The sequence below is a fragment of the Macaca nemestrina genome, chromosome 10 (assembly GCF_043159975.1).
Source record: "Macaca nemestrina isolate mMacNem1 chromosome 10, mMacNem.hap1, whole genome shotgun sequence".
In the NCBI taxonomy this organism is placed as follows: domain Eukaryota; kingdom Metazoa; phylum Chordata; class Mammalia; order Primates; family Cercopithecidae; genus Macaca; species Macaca nemestrina.
In genome coordinates this window covers 76656027-76668317 of record NC_092134.1, presented here as the reverse complement: position 1 = coordinate 76668317, position 12291 = coordinate 76656027, and the positions used below count along the sequence as shown (strand labels likewise).

Sequence of the window (12291 nt, the reverse complement as noted above, 5' to 3'; positions counted from 1 at the left end):
GCGCTCGGGCACCAGGGCCATCGCTCTTGTGGGCAGAAGGCCGCGTCCATTCCAGGAAGAAGATCTTCTTCGGAAATGCGAGACCTATAGCATGCTGATTTAGGTTATTAAGGTGAAGTAAAAAGGATGTTCCACGCGAACTTTTTGGATGTTTTAGAAATAGCACCAGTATCTTTTAAAAACGTTTGGAGGCCGGCGCGGTGACTCATGCCTGTAACCTCAGCACTTTGGGAGGCCAAGGCAGGAGGATCGCTTGAGGCTAGGAGTTCGATACCGGTCGGGACAACTTTGTGAGATCTGTCTCTACACAAACACACACACACACACACACACACACACACACACACACCCCTAGCCAGATGTAGTTGCGTGCGCCTGTAGTCCCAGCTGCCCCAGAGGCTGGGGCGGGGCGGGGCGGGGCGGGGCGGGACGCGATCAATCGCTTGAGCCTGGGAGGTCAAGGCTGTTGGGAGCCGTGATAGTGCCGCTGCACTCCAGTCTGGGCAACAGAGGGAGACCGTGTCTAAAAAAAAAAGTTTTGGAAATTAGTTCTGCATGGAATTTCGTGAATTACTAGATCCAATATGTGGAAATAAGCAAATATCAACCAAATGAGAAAAGCATAGGCTATTTATTCAGAGCTTACTATAGCAAGGGAGTCAGCCATCATCACTTGCATTTGGTAGGGACTCAAAGGCAGGCAGAGGAGTAGGAAAGCTTTATGAAAAAGGGAAGCCGTCAAGGTGTTCTTTGATTGGAGGGTGTTGGCATGGAGAAGCTGTACCTGGGCTAACGAGTAGTAGGATGCGGAATGTGATTGGTTTAGGGGTGGATGTTTGGCTTTCTTTGGTTGGACCTATGTTAGAAGCTGTGACAAAATTAAGGAAGCTGTAAGATACTAGTTAAGGCATTTGGGCCCATTGCTACAGGGGTTGTTGTTTGGCCTCCAGTATCATCATTAGAAATAGCAGTTCGATTTTCTACAAGTCTGACTTGTAGCAAGCTTGCTTCCTGTGCTGTTTATTATAGATAAGGGGGTTGGTTTCTGCTGTTCATATATTCAGTCTCTCAAATAGAGCGCCCAGGTATAAGAAAATATGAATTATAGGAGGCTTGCAGAATCATGGAGAGCTTTACAAGAATGAAGGGAACCCATTTGCTATTGATGTGCAGATCTGCCAATCACTTTTTTTTTTTTTTTTTTTGAGTCGAAGTCTCCTCTGTGGCCCAGGCTGGAGTGCAGTGGTGCCATCTCGGCTCACTGCAAGCTCCGCCTCCCAGGTACAGGCCATTCTCCTGCCTTAGCCTCCCGACTAGCTGGGACTACAGGCGCTGGCCACCATGCCCGGCTAATTTTTTGTATATTTAGTAGAGACGGGGTTTCACCGTGTTAGCCAGGATGGTCTCGATCTCCTGACCTCGTGATCTGCCCGCTTCGGCCTCCCAAAGTGCTGGGATTACAGGCATGAGCTACTGCGCCCGGCCAAGATCTGCCCATCACTCTTACTATGTAATGATACCTATGGCAATTGTGGGCTAGAGTGGGCAGTCACGTGAATTAACATGTCACATGAAAACCATAGTTTTATTTTATTTTACTTATTTTTTTGAGACGGAGTCTCGCTCTGTCGCCCAGGTTGGAATGCACTGGTGCAATCATGGCTCACTGCAACCTCGGTCACCCAGGCTCAAGCAATTCTCATGCCTCAGCCTCCCAAAGGGCTAGGATTACAGGTGTGTGCTGCCACGCCCAGCTAATTTTTGTATTTTTAGTAGAGACAGGGTTTCACTAGGTTGGGCAGGCTGGTCTGAAACTCCTGGCCTCAAGTGATCCACCTGCCTTGGCCTCCTAAAGTGTTGGGATTACTGGTGTGAGCCACTGCGTCTAGCTTTGCCTTGCACTTTTATCTTATGGAGATGGTTTTTCTCCTTAAACCTCATGAACCAACTTCTGCTGGCTTCAAACTTCTGCAGCTTTCTCACCTGTCTCAGCTTTCATATAATTAAAGAGGGTAGCCTTGCTGTGGGTGAGGCTTTGGCTTAAGGGAAGTTATGGCTGGTTTGATCTTCTATTCAGCCTACTAAAAGTTTCTCTGTATCAGCAATAAGGCTGTTTCACCTTCTTATCATTTGTGTGTTCCCTGAAGTAGCACTTTTAATTTTCTTCGGGAACTTTTCCAGGAAGGAACTTTTCCAGGCCAGGCCTGATACCTCACACCTGTAATCCCAGCTCTTTGGGAGGCCAAGGTGGGTGGATCGCTTGAGTCAGGGAGTTCAAGACCAGCTTGGGCAACATGGCAAAACCCTGTCTCTACCAACCAAACCAAAGAAACAAAAAAGTCCAGAAAAATTAACAGGGTGTGGTGGCATGCATCTGTGGCCTCAGCTGTTCAGCAGGCTGAGATGGGAGGATCGCTTGAGTCAGACAGGCAGAGGTTGCAGTGAGCCAATATCGTGCCATTGCACTCCAGCCTGGGTGACAGAGTAAGACCCTGTCTCAAATTTAAGGCCGAGTGCAGTGGCTCACGCCTATAATGCCAACACTTTGGGAGGCCAAGGTGGGAGGACTGCCTGAGTCCAGGAGTTTGAGACCAGCCTGGGCAACATAGCGAGACCTCATCTCTATAAAAACTACAAAAATTAGTCAGGTGTGGTGGTGCAGGCCTGTGGTGCCAGCTACTTGGGAGGCTGGGGTGGGAGGATCACTTGAGCCCAGGAGGCGGAGGGTGCAGTGAGCCAGGATTGGGACACTGCACTCCAAGCTGGGCAACAGACTGAGACCCTGTCTCAAAAAAAGAGAACTTTTCCTTCATATTTACAACTTAGCTAACTGCTTGGTGTAAGGGGCCTAGGTTTTGGTCTGTCTCAGCTTTCAACATTGCTTTCTCACTAAGCTTAATCATGTCTACCTTTTGATTTAAAGAGGTGTGGGGCTCTTTTCTTCACTTGAGTACTTAGAGGTCATTGTAGGGTTGTTAATGGGCTTAGTTTCAATATTGTTGGGTCTCAGGGAATAGGGAGGCCTGAGGCGAGGGGGAGAGAGAGGAGAACAGCAGACTGGTGGAACGGTCAGAACACACACAACATTTATTGATTAAGTTTGTCTTCTTATATGGGCACAGTTCGTTGCACCCCCAAACAATTACAATAGTACATCAAAGATCACTGATCACGGATCACTGTAACAGGTACAATAATAATGAAAAAGTTTGAAATATTGCAAGGATTACCAAAATGTGACATAGAGACATGAAGCAAACACATGCTATTGGAAAAATTGCACTAATAGACTCACTCTATGTAGGGTTGCCACAAAGCTTCAATGTGTAAAAATGCAATATCTATGGAGCATAATAAAGTGAAGCACAATAAAATGAGGTATTCCTGTATATAGCTTTTACCATGATGTCAGGTACCATTTTATGAATTTATCCCTCATGAGAACTCTATGTGATAGGTGCCAACATTATCCCTATTTTCTTTTTCTTTTTTTTTTTGAGACAGAGTCTTGCTCTGTCGCCCAGGCTGGAGTGCAGTGACTCGATCTCTGCTCACTGCAAGCTCCGTCTCCTGGGTTCACGCCATTCTCCTACCTCAGCCTCCCGAGTAGCTGAGACTACAGGCGCCCGCCACCACGACTGGCTAATTTTTTTGTTTGTTTTTTTTAGTAGAGACGGAGTTTCACTATGTTAGCCAGGATGGTCTCAATCTCCTGACCTCGTGATCTGCCCACCTCAGCCTTCCAAAGTGCTGGGATTATAGGTGTGAGCCAGTGCACCCGCCCTCCTTTTTTTTTTTTTTTTTTTTTTACCCTTTTCCTGTTTAGAAAAAAAAAGTGCAGCTCGCTGCCAGCACTCATTTAATTTTACATAAGCACACTCTTTGAGACTGAAACAAATCTGACTGATTTTCAATGTCAAAATAAAATATAAAAACTGTTCTTGGACTGACTTCCTTCCTTCCTTCTTTCTTTTTTTTGAGATAGAGTCCCACTTAGTCGCCCAGTCTGGAGTGCAGTGGTGCAATCTTGGCTCACTGCACCCTCTGCCTCCCGGGCTCAAGCCATTCTCCTGCCTCAGCCTCCTGAGTAGCTGGGATTACAGGTACCCGCCAACATGCCTGGCTAATTTTTGTATTTTTAGTAGAGATGGGGTTTCACCATGTTGGCCAGGCTGGTCTTGAACTCCTGACCTCAGGCGATCTGCCTGCCTCAGCCTCCCAAAGTGCTGGGATTACAGGTAGGAGCCACCGCGCCTGGTCTCTTGGAGTTATTTCTAAACAGAACTAACATTAAAGTCATTGGAATAATTAGAATCATTGTTTTGGAAAAATCGGGTTCATCAAACAAATCTTCGGCCAACAATTGTTCAAGAATGATGTTAACATCATACATAGGAATTCAGCATTTTCTAGGATTTGACAGTTTTAGTGACCAGAATTACTGTATTTTGTTAAGTGGAAATACCACTACTGAAAATAGAATGCTGTGTCTTTTGTTTCCAAACATTATACTAGAGCAATGTGAAAATAATAATAACAGTGAGATATTTCACAGCAAAGTTATCTCTGGATAAATGCTGCAGCTACAAGTGCTGCCGGCAAGTATTCTTGGGGCAAATGGGAAAAGGGAAAAGGGCTAAATTTAAAATTTATTGTTATTTTTATTTTTTGTAGAGATGGGATCTCACCATCTTGTCCAGGCTGGTCTCGAACTTCTGGGCTCAAGCAATCAGCCCACCTCGGTCTCCCAAAGTGCTGGGATCACAGGCATGAGCCACCATGCCCAGCCTTTTCCTATTTTAAAGAGGGGGGATATGCAGAGAACTTAAGTAAATTTGTCCTAAGTCACACAGCTGGTAAGTGGGTAAGTGGGAGAGACATTAAGCAGAGAATCAGAAAAATTGGCTCTAGAGTTTGTGCGTTTAACCCCAAAACTATATGCTGTATCTCTACAGGGAGTCATTGGGAAGGTTAAATGAGATAAACTAAGGAATGTCTGGCACACACACTCAATAGTTCAGAACCACTCAATGTGAGAAAGCTATTATATCATTTTTTTTTCTTTTGTGAGACAGAGTTTCACTCTGTAGCCCAGGCTGAAGTGCAGTGGCACAATCCTGGTTCGCTGCAAGCTCCGCTTCCCTGGTTCATGCCATTCTCCTGTCTCAGCCTCTGAAGTAGCTGGGACTACAGGCGCCCACCACCACGCCCGGGTAATTTTTTGTATTTTTAGTGGAAACGGGGTTTCACCGTGTTAGTCAGGGTGGTCTCGATCTCCTGACCTCGTGATCCACCCACCTCAGCCTCCCAAAGTGCTGGGATTACAGGCATGAGCCACCGCGCCCGGCCGAAAGGTATTATATCTTAAAAGTGCCCTGGGCCGGGTGAGGTGGCTCACGGCTGTAATCCCAGCACTTTGGGAGGCTGAGGCGGACGGATCACGAGGTCAGGAGAACAAGACCATCCTGGCCAACATAGTGAAACCCCATCTCTACTAAAAATACAAAAATTAGCTGGGTGTGGTGGCACGTGCCTATAGTCCCAGCTCCTCGGGAGGCTGAGGCAGGAGAATCACTTGAACCAGGGAGTCGGAGGTTGCAGTGAGCCGAGATGGTGCCACTACACTGCAGCCTGGCTGTGAGACTCCGTCTCAAACAAACAAACAAACAAACAAACAAACAAAAAAGTGCTCTGGCATAGAGGCCTTTATCTCAAATGCCACTGGGAGGCGGTATCATCATTCAGTTTGTTTCCCTTTGTGCTTTCATCCACATAGGTGCAAACCCCTTTTCTCCTTCAATCCTTTCACTACCTGGCTCTCCCATCCTTTTAAGTCTTTTTTTGGGAGGATATCTATCAGCCTCAAGTTTCTCTCATGTTGTTTGCAGACTTTGATACTTGCCTCACGGATTGCCTGTATAGTTTAAGTCCTATTGTTATTCTGGATGTTTTTGGCATTTAAAAGGATGATCTGTTCTGTAAAGGTATGGTTGATTCAGTCATTCATGAATTCATTCATTTATTCCACAAATAGTAATGAACGTATGTGTTGGGCACTGAGATGAACTGTGGGGAAAATAATTAATGACATGGTTTCTGCCTCTGAGAAAGTTATAGCATACTAGCGGCAACAGACACAAATAAAAAAGTGTAATGAATGAGCCGGGCGTGGTGACTCATGTCTGTAATCCTAGCACTTTGGTAGGCTGACTCAGGTGGATCACTTGAGCTCAGAAATTTGACACCAGCCTGGCCAACATGGCAAAACCGCATCTCTACAAAAAATACAATAATTAGTGTGGCATGGTTGCTCATGCCTGTAGTCCCAGGTACTCGGGAGGCTGAGGTGGATTGCTTGAGCCCAGGAGGTCGAGGCTGCAGTGAGCTGTGACTGCGCCACTGTACTCCAGCCTGGATGATAGAGCAAGACCCTGTCTCAAAAAAAAAAAAAAAAAAAAAAAAGGTGTAATGAAGTGTTATAGGTGCATTTTTAACCCAATTGTCTATTTGTTTTGCCATGTTCTTAAGACATGGAAAAGATTGGTACAGGGAACACAGGCACAAAAGTGTAAATGGCACTTTTGGGAAGCTGCCAATAGTTTCATATGGACAGACCCCAGACTTCAAGGGAGGGCGTAGTGAGAGATAGGGTTAAGAGGTAAACCATGGTCAAAGCATTGCCTGCTAAGTTAAGGAGTGTGGAAGTAAAAATTATTCATCATCTACTTTATTTGGTTAAAATGAAAATAAACTATTGATCCTATCAATATTTGACGAGAAGCCTTGGGAGTTAAAATCCTGTTGAAGTAAGTTGCTTGAAAACTTGAAATAATCCTATGTTAGTTATTTTCCTTGTTAATAAAATAAAGAAGAGAAGTTTAGAAAATACGTTACAGGACCAACAGCTTTGTATGCCCACTGCACAGCAACAGACCAATACATTGAGACAGTAGGGTTTGCAGCAGAGAAAGAGTTTAATGATTGCAGGGTGGCTTAGCAAGGAGATGAGAGGAGATCTTCAAGTCCATCTCCCTGAGGAGTTCTGGGCTGGGTTTCTTAAGGGGATTGTGGAGAGTGAGGGGCTGGAAAATTGGGGTCATTGAGCGGTTGGGGTCAAGGGGATAAAGTCATCAGGATGTGGAAACTGCATTCTTTGGTGAGTCAGCTCCTCGTATGATCCTTCAGAACTGCTGATGTCAATGGGGTCCTTCAGATCCGCTGATGTCATTAGTTTCACTGGTGTGTAGGACCTGAAAGGATATCTCAAATGGAAAACAACATTTTATAATGTCCAAGTTGTCATCTATAATAGAGCAGTTAAGGGGAACTATACTATCCGATCTGTGTGATTCTAGGACAATATGCCCTAAACAACGATGAGAGAGCAGGTCAGAAAGCCAGCTGACATAATGACTAATGCTGAATGTGTTGCAAGCTTGGTTTATTTTCATTTCTTTCCCTCTCTTCTTTCCTGATTAATTTTAAAAGGTTTATAAGGACAGTTCCAAATATGTTCTATTGACACAGGAGCATAATAAACAAAAGGAGAATGGGGCCAAAGTCACATCTCAGTTTAAATATGATAAGCTCTGTTTCTTGTTATCATAAACTATTGAAAAGTAGCAGAGAGTACTGTCATATTTGTTTAAATGCCGGAGTTTTAGATTGATCTCACAGGAATGTTCCCTCTAACAGAGCACGTGATGATCACAAAGCCAATAAAACGTGTTCTGGGACATTGCAATCGCTCTTTAATCTATTTGATGCATTTGGTATAGTAAACTGAGTTTTTAAAACCTAAACTATAAATTAACCTACCTGACTTTAGATAAGCAATCTGCCAATATAAATATTGTGTAGGTTCTTTTGTTAGCCATAAAGCTATACATCTTTTGGCTCTAGCTGTCTTCTTGTAGACTGCTTCAAATAAAGGATTCACAGATCCACATTAAAGCACAACATCGTCTTGTTCCTTCACAGGAATTTGGATTTGTCTGAAGACAATGGGAAGCCATGGAAGGTTTTTTTTTTTATTTTTTTAATTTTTTTGCGATGACTCTTGGGTTCAAGCAATTCTCATGCATCAGCCTCCTGAGTAGCTGGAATTACAGGTGTGTGCCACCATTCCCAGCTAATTTTTTTGTATTGTTAGTAGAGGTGGGGTTTTGCCATGTTGGCCAGGCTGGTCTCGAACTCCTGACCTCAAGTGATTCACCTGCCTTGGCCTCCCAAAGTGCTGGGATTACAGGCGTGAGCCACTGTTTCTGGCCCATGGAAGGGTTTTAAGCACAGTAGAAACATAATCAGAGTTGTGTTTTATTTATTTATTTATTTGATAGCGTCTCACTCTGTCATCCAAGCTGGAGTGCAGTGGCATGATCATGGCTCACTGCAGCCTCCACCTTCCCAGGCTCAGGTGATCCTCCCACCTCAGCCTCCTAAATAGCTGGGATTATGGGGGTACGCCACCACACCCGGCTAATTTTTGTATTTTGTGTAGACACGGGGTTTTGCCATGTTGGCCAGGCTGGTGTCGAACTCCTGGGCTCAAGTGATCTTCCCACCTCAGCCTTCCAAAGTGCTGGGATTACAGGTGTGAGCCACCACCCCTGGCCTCAGAGTTGTGTTTTATAAATAAACTCTGGAGCCCTGTAGAGGGAAAATAGGAGGGGAGAGAGCAACCAGAGGTGGAGCAATCCTAGCAGACTGTTGCCGGAATCCAGGTGAGAAATACTCATGGCCTGAACTAAGGCAGTAAAGTGGAGACGGAAGGGATGGGATGGACATAATGACTTAAGGAGGTAGAATTAATACTGATTGGACATGGGGGATGAGGAAGGGGTCTAGGATGATTCCCAGGTTTCAGACTTGGGCAACTGGATGGAAGGGAGTTGTCTGGCATCTTTTAGGCACTTACTAAATTTGTTGAATACATGTGCAGATAGGGAATAACATGAAAATAAAGAGGAGGATCAGATTACAGTGAATGATCATTATTTTAGTTTTGAATGTGTTGAGTCTGAGGTACTGCTATGATTCTCCCTAAGTACGATTTTACTATGGGGTCATGTTGTGACTCCTCACATTTAATATAAGATGAAAAATGAGGCCGGGCGCGGTGGCTCAAGCCTGTAATCCCAGCACTTTGGGAGGCCGAGGCGGGTGGATCACGAGGTCAGGAGATCGAGACTATCCTGGCTAACATGGTGAAACCCCGTCTCTACTAAAAATACAAAAAACTAGCCGGGCGTGGTGGCGGGCGCCTGTAGTCTCAGCTACTCGGGAGGCTGAGGCGGGAGAATGGCATGAACCCGGGAGGCGGAGCTTGCAGTGAGCCGAGATCACGCCACTGCACTCCAGCCTGGGAGACACAGCGAGACTCCGTCTCAAAAAAAAAAAAAAAAAAAAAAAGAAAAATGAGCAAAAGATTTGAATAGGCATTTCACCAAAGAAGACAAACAAATAGCCAATAAGCACATTAAAGGATGCTCAACATCATTAGTCATTAGGGAAATGCAAATCAAAATCACAATAAGCTATCAATCCATACCAACTAGGATGGCTAATATTAAAAAAGATAATATGGCCAGGTGCGGTGGCTCATGCCTGTAATCCCAGCACTTTGGGAGGCCAAGGTGAGTGGATCACTTGAGGTCAGGAGTTTGAGACCAGCCTGGTCAACATGGCGAAACCTCATCTCTACTAAAAATACAAAAATTAGCTGGGAATGGTGGCATGCGCCTGTAATCCCAGCTACTCAGGAGGCTGAGGCGGGAGAATCACTTGAATCCAGCACGCAGAGGTTGCAGTGAGCTGAGATCGCGTCACTGCCCTCCAGCCTGGGTGACAGAGCGAGACTCCCTCTCAAAAAAAAAAAAAAAAAAAAAAAAAAGATAGTGTTGGTGAGCATGTGGAGAATTTGGAACCCTCATATGAAGCTGGTGAGATTGTAAAATGGTGCAGCCTCTTTGGAAAACAGTTTGGGACTTCCTCAAAATGTTAAAAATAGAGTTATCATTTGACCCAGCAACTTCACTCTTAGGGTATATATATTCAAGAGAATTGAAGGCATACGTCCACACAAAAAACCTGTATGTAAATATTCATTTCAGCATTATTCATAATAACACAAAAAAGCAGAAACAACCCAAATGTTTATCAACTGATGAATGCATAAACAAAATGTGGAATAGCCACACAATGGAATATGATTCAGACATTAAAATGAAGTACTGATAAATAGATGAACCTTGAAAACATTATGCTAAACAGAAGAAGCCAGTCATGGCTGGGCGCGGTGGCTCAAGCCTGTAATCCCAGCACTTTGGGAGGCCGAGACGGGCGGATCACGAGGTCAGGAGATCGAAACCATCCTGGCTAACACGGTGAAACCCCGTCTCTATTAAGAAATACAAAAAACTAGCCGGGCGAGGTGGCGGGCGGGCGCCTGTAGTCCCAGCTACTCGGGAGGCTGAGGCCGGAGAATGGCGTGAACCCGGGAGGCGGAGCTTGCAGTGAGCTGAGATCCGGCCACTGCACTCCAGCCTGGGCGACAGAGCGAGACTCCGTCTCAAAAAAAAAAAAAAAAAAAAAATAAAGAAGCCAGTCACAAAGGCCACATATTGTGTGATTCCATTTATATGAAATGTCCAGAATAGGCAAATCCACAAACATGGAAAGTAGATTACTGGTTGCCAGGAGTGGGGTGGGGGAGGAAAGAATGGGACATGACTGCTAAGGAGTATGGGGTTCTTTTGGGGGTAATAAAAGTGTTCTGAAACTAGATAGTGACGATTGTTGCACAACCCTGTGAATATACTAAAACCCACTGAATTGTACACTTCAAAAGAGTGAGTTGTATGATATGTGAATTATGCCTCAATAAAGCTGTTATAAAAAAAAAAAATATATATATATGTACAACCCTAGGTCCAGGGCTCAAGCTACGAAACAGCTGCAGTTCTTTCAGAAAGGTGACTGAGCCAGCCCCAGTTTGCAGCAGCTGATCTCAGGTTGACAGTCTTCAGAAATGGGCTTTGCTAAAATCAACCTGCCCTCCGACCCCTTTCCAGCAGGGGATTTGCATTCCAGTATTCCAATTTAAATTAGAGGATGGGGCCAGGCACGGTGGCACGTGCCTGTAGTCCTAGCACTTTAGGAAGCTGAGGTAGGCAGATTGCTTGAGCCCAGGAGTTCGAGACCAGCCTGGGCAAGCTGGTGAAACCCCATCTCTACAAGAAAAAAAAAAGAAAACAAAAACAAAAACCCCAAAAATTAGGCATGGTGGCCTATGCCTTTAGTCCCAGCTACTCTGGAGGCTGAGGTGGGAAGATCACTTGAGCCTGGGAGGTCGAGGCTGCAGTGAGCCCAGATTGTGTTACTGCACTCCAGCCTGGGTGATAGAGGGAAATCCTGTCTCAGTAAATAAATAGAGGGCTGGGTGCAGCGGCTCATGCCTGTAATCCCAGCACTTTGGGAGGCCAAGATGGGTGGATCACTTGAGACCAGGAGCTGGAGACCAGCCTGGCCAACTTGGTGAAACCCCATCTCTACTAAAAATACAAAAATTTCTACAGGCACCTATAATCCCAGCTACTCCAGAGGCTGAGGCGGGAGAATTGCTTGATCCAAGGAGGTGGAGGTTACAGTGAGCTGAGATCGTGCCACTACACTCCAGCCTGGGTGACAGAGCGAGACTCTGTCTCAAAAAAAAAAAAAAAAAAAAAAAAATTAGAGGATGTGGGCTGAGGAGCATATAAGACTCTCTGTCTGGTCAGGGCAACTCTTTTCTTTCTTTCTGCTTTTCATTTTGGCAATAACAAATCTGATTCTGCAGCTGATCAAGGATGACACTGGTGAGAACCCTGTGAGGGAGTGGAGCAGCCTGGACGCTTACCACGAGAGGGAGGTGTTGTGAAAGCAGTGCAGAGGATGGGGTGGGCAGCAGTTGGGGCAGGAGAAAGCCGACTGCTGCCTGGTGTGCAAAGAAGTCCTTCCAAGTCTCCAGGACTGGACTCTTCCTGAGCAAGTCCGGTGTGTAGGTGTGTAGGGGTGGGGTGTGTGTGTGTGTGTGTGTGTATGTGTAGGGGATACGGTCTGTTTGGAGACACGTTTTGATTATGATTTCTTATCATCTTAAAAGATCCTTCAACTTTGATTCCTGAAAGAAATTTTGTCACGATTGCTTGCTCTGCTTTTTTGATCTTTACTCCCATGAAGTTTGGGAGAGTACTGGTTACAAGTTGGGAGTGATTTCATACTTAAAAATAGGGACCCTGGGTATGCTCTGAA

General features: G+C 45.2%; 1 protein-coding gene across 4 annotated transcripts in view; it reads left to right on the top strand.

The window, feature by feature from the left end:
• The first annotated feature begins 14 nt into the window (after nt 1-14).
• Nucleotides 15-12291, top strand: part of LOC105474127 (hydroxysteroid 17-beta dehydrogenase 6) — a 40236-nt gene continuing 27959 nt past the window's right edge. Inside the window, exon 1 of one of the 4 annotated variants that reach the window (XM_011728534.3) lies at nt 15-112. The gene's annotated coding sequence lies outside the window, so the exon portion shown is untranslated. Of the gene's footprint in view, nt 113-11913; nt 12042-12291 lie in introns of those variants that run through there. The other 3 variants (XM_011728532.3, XM_011728533.2, XM_011728536.3) reach the window with 3 other exon arrangements.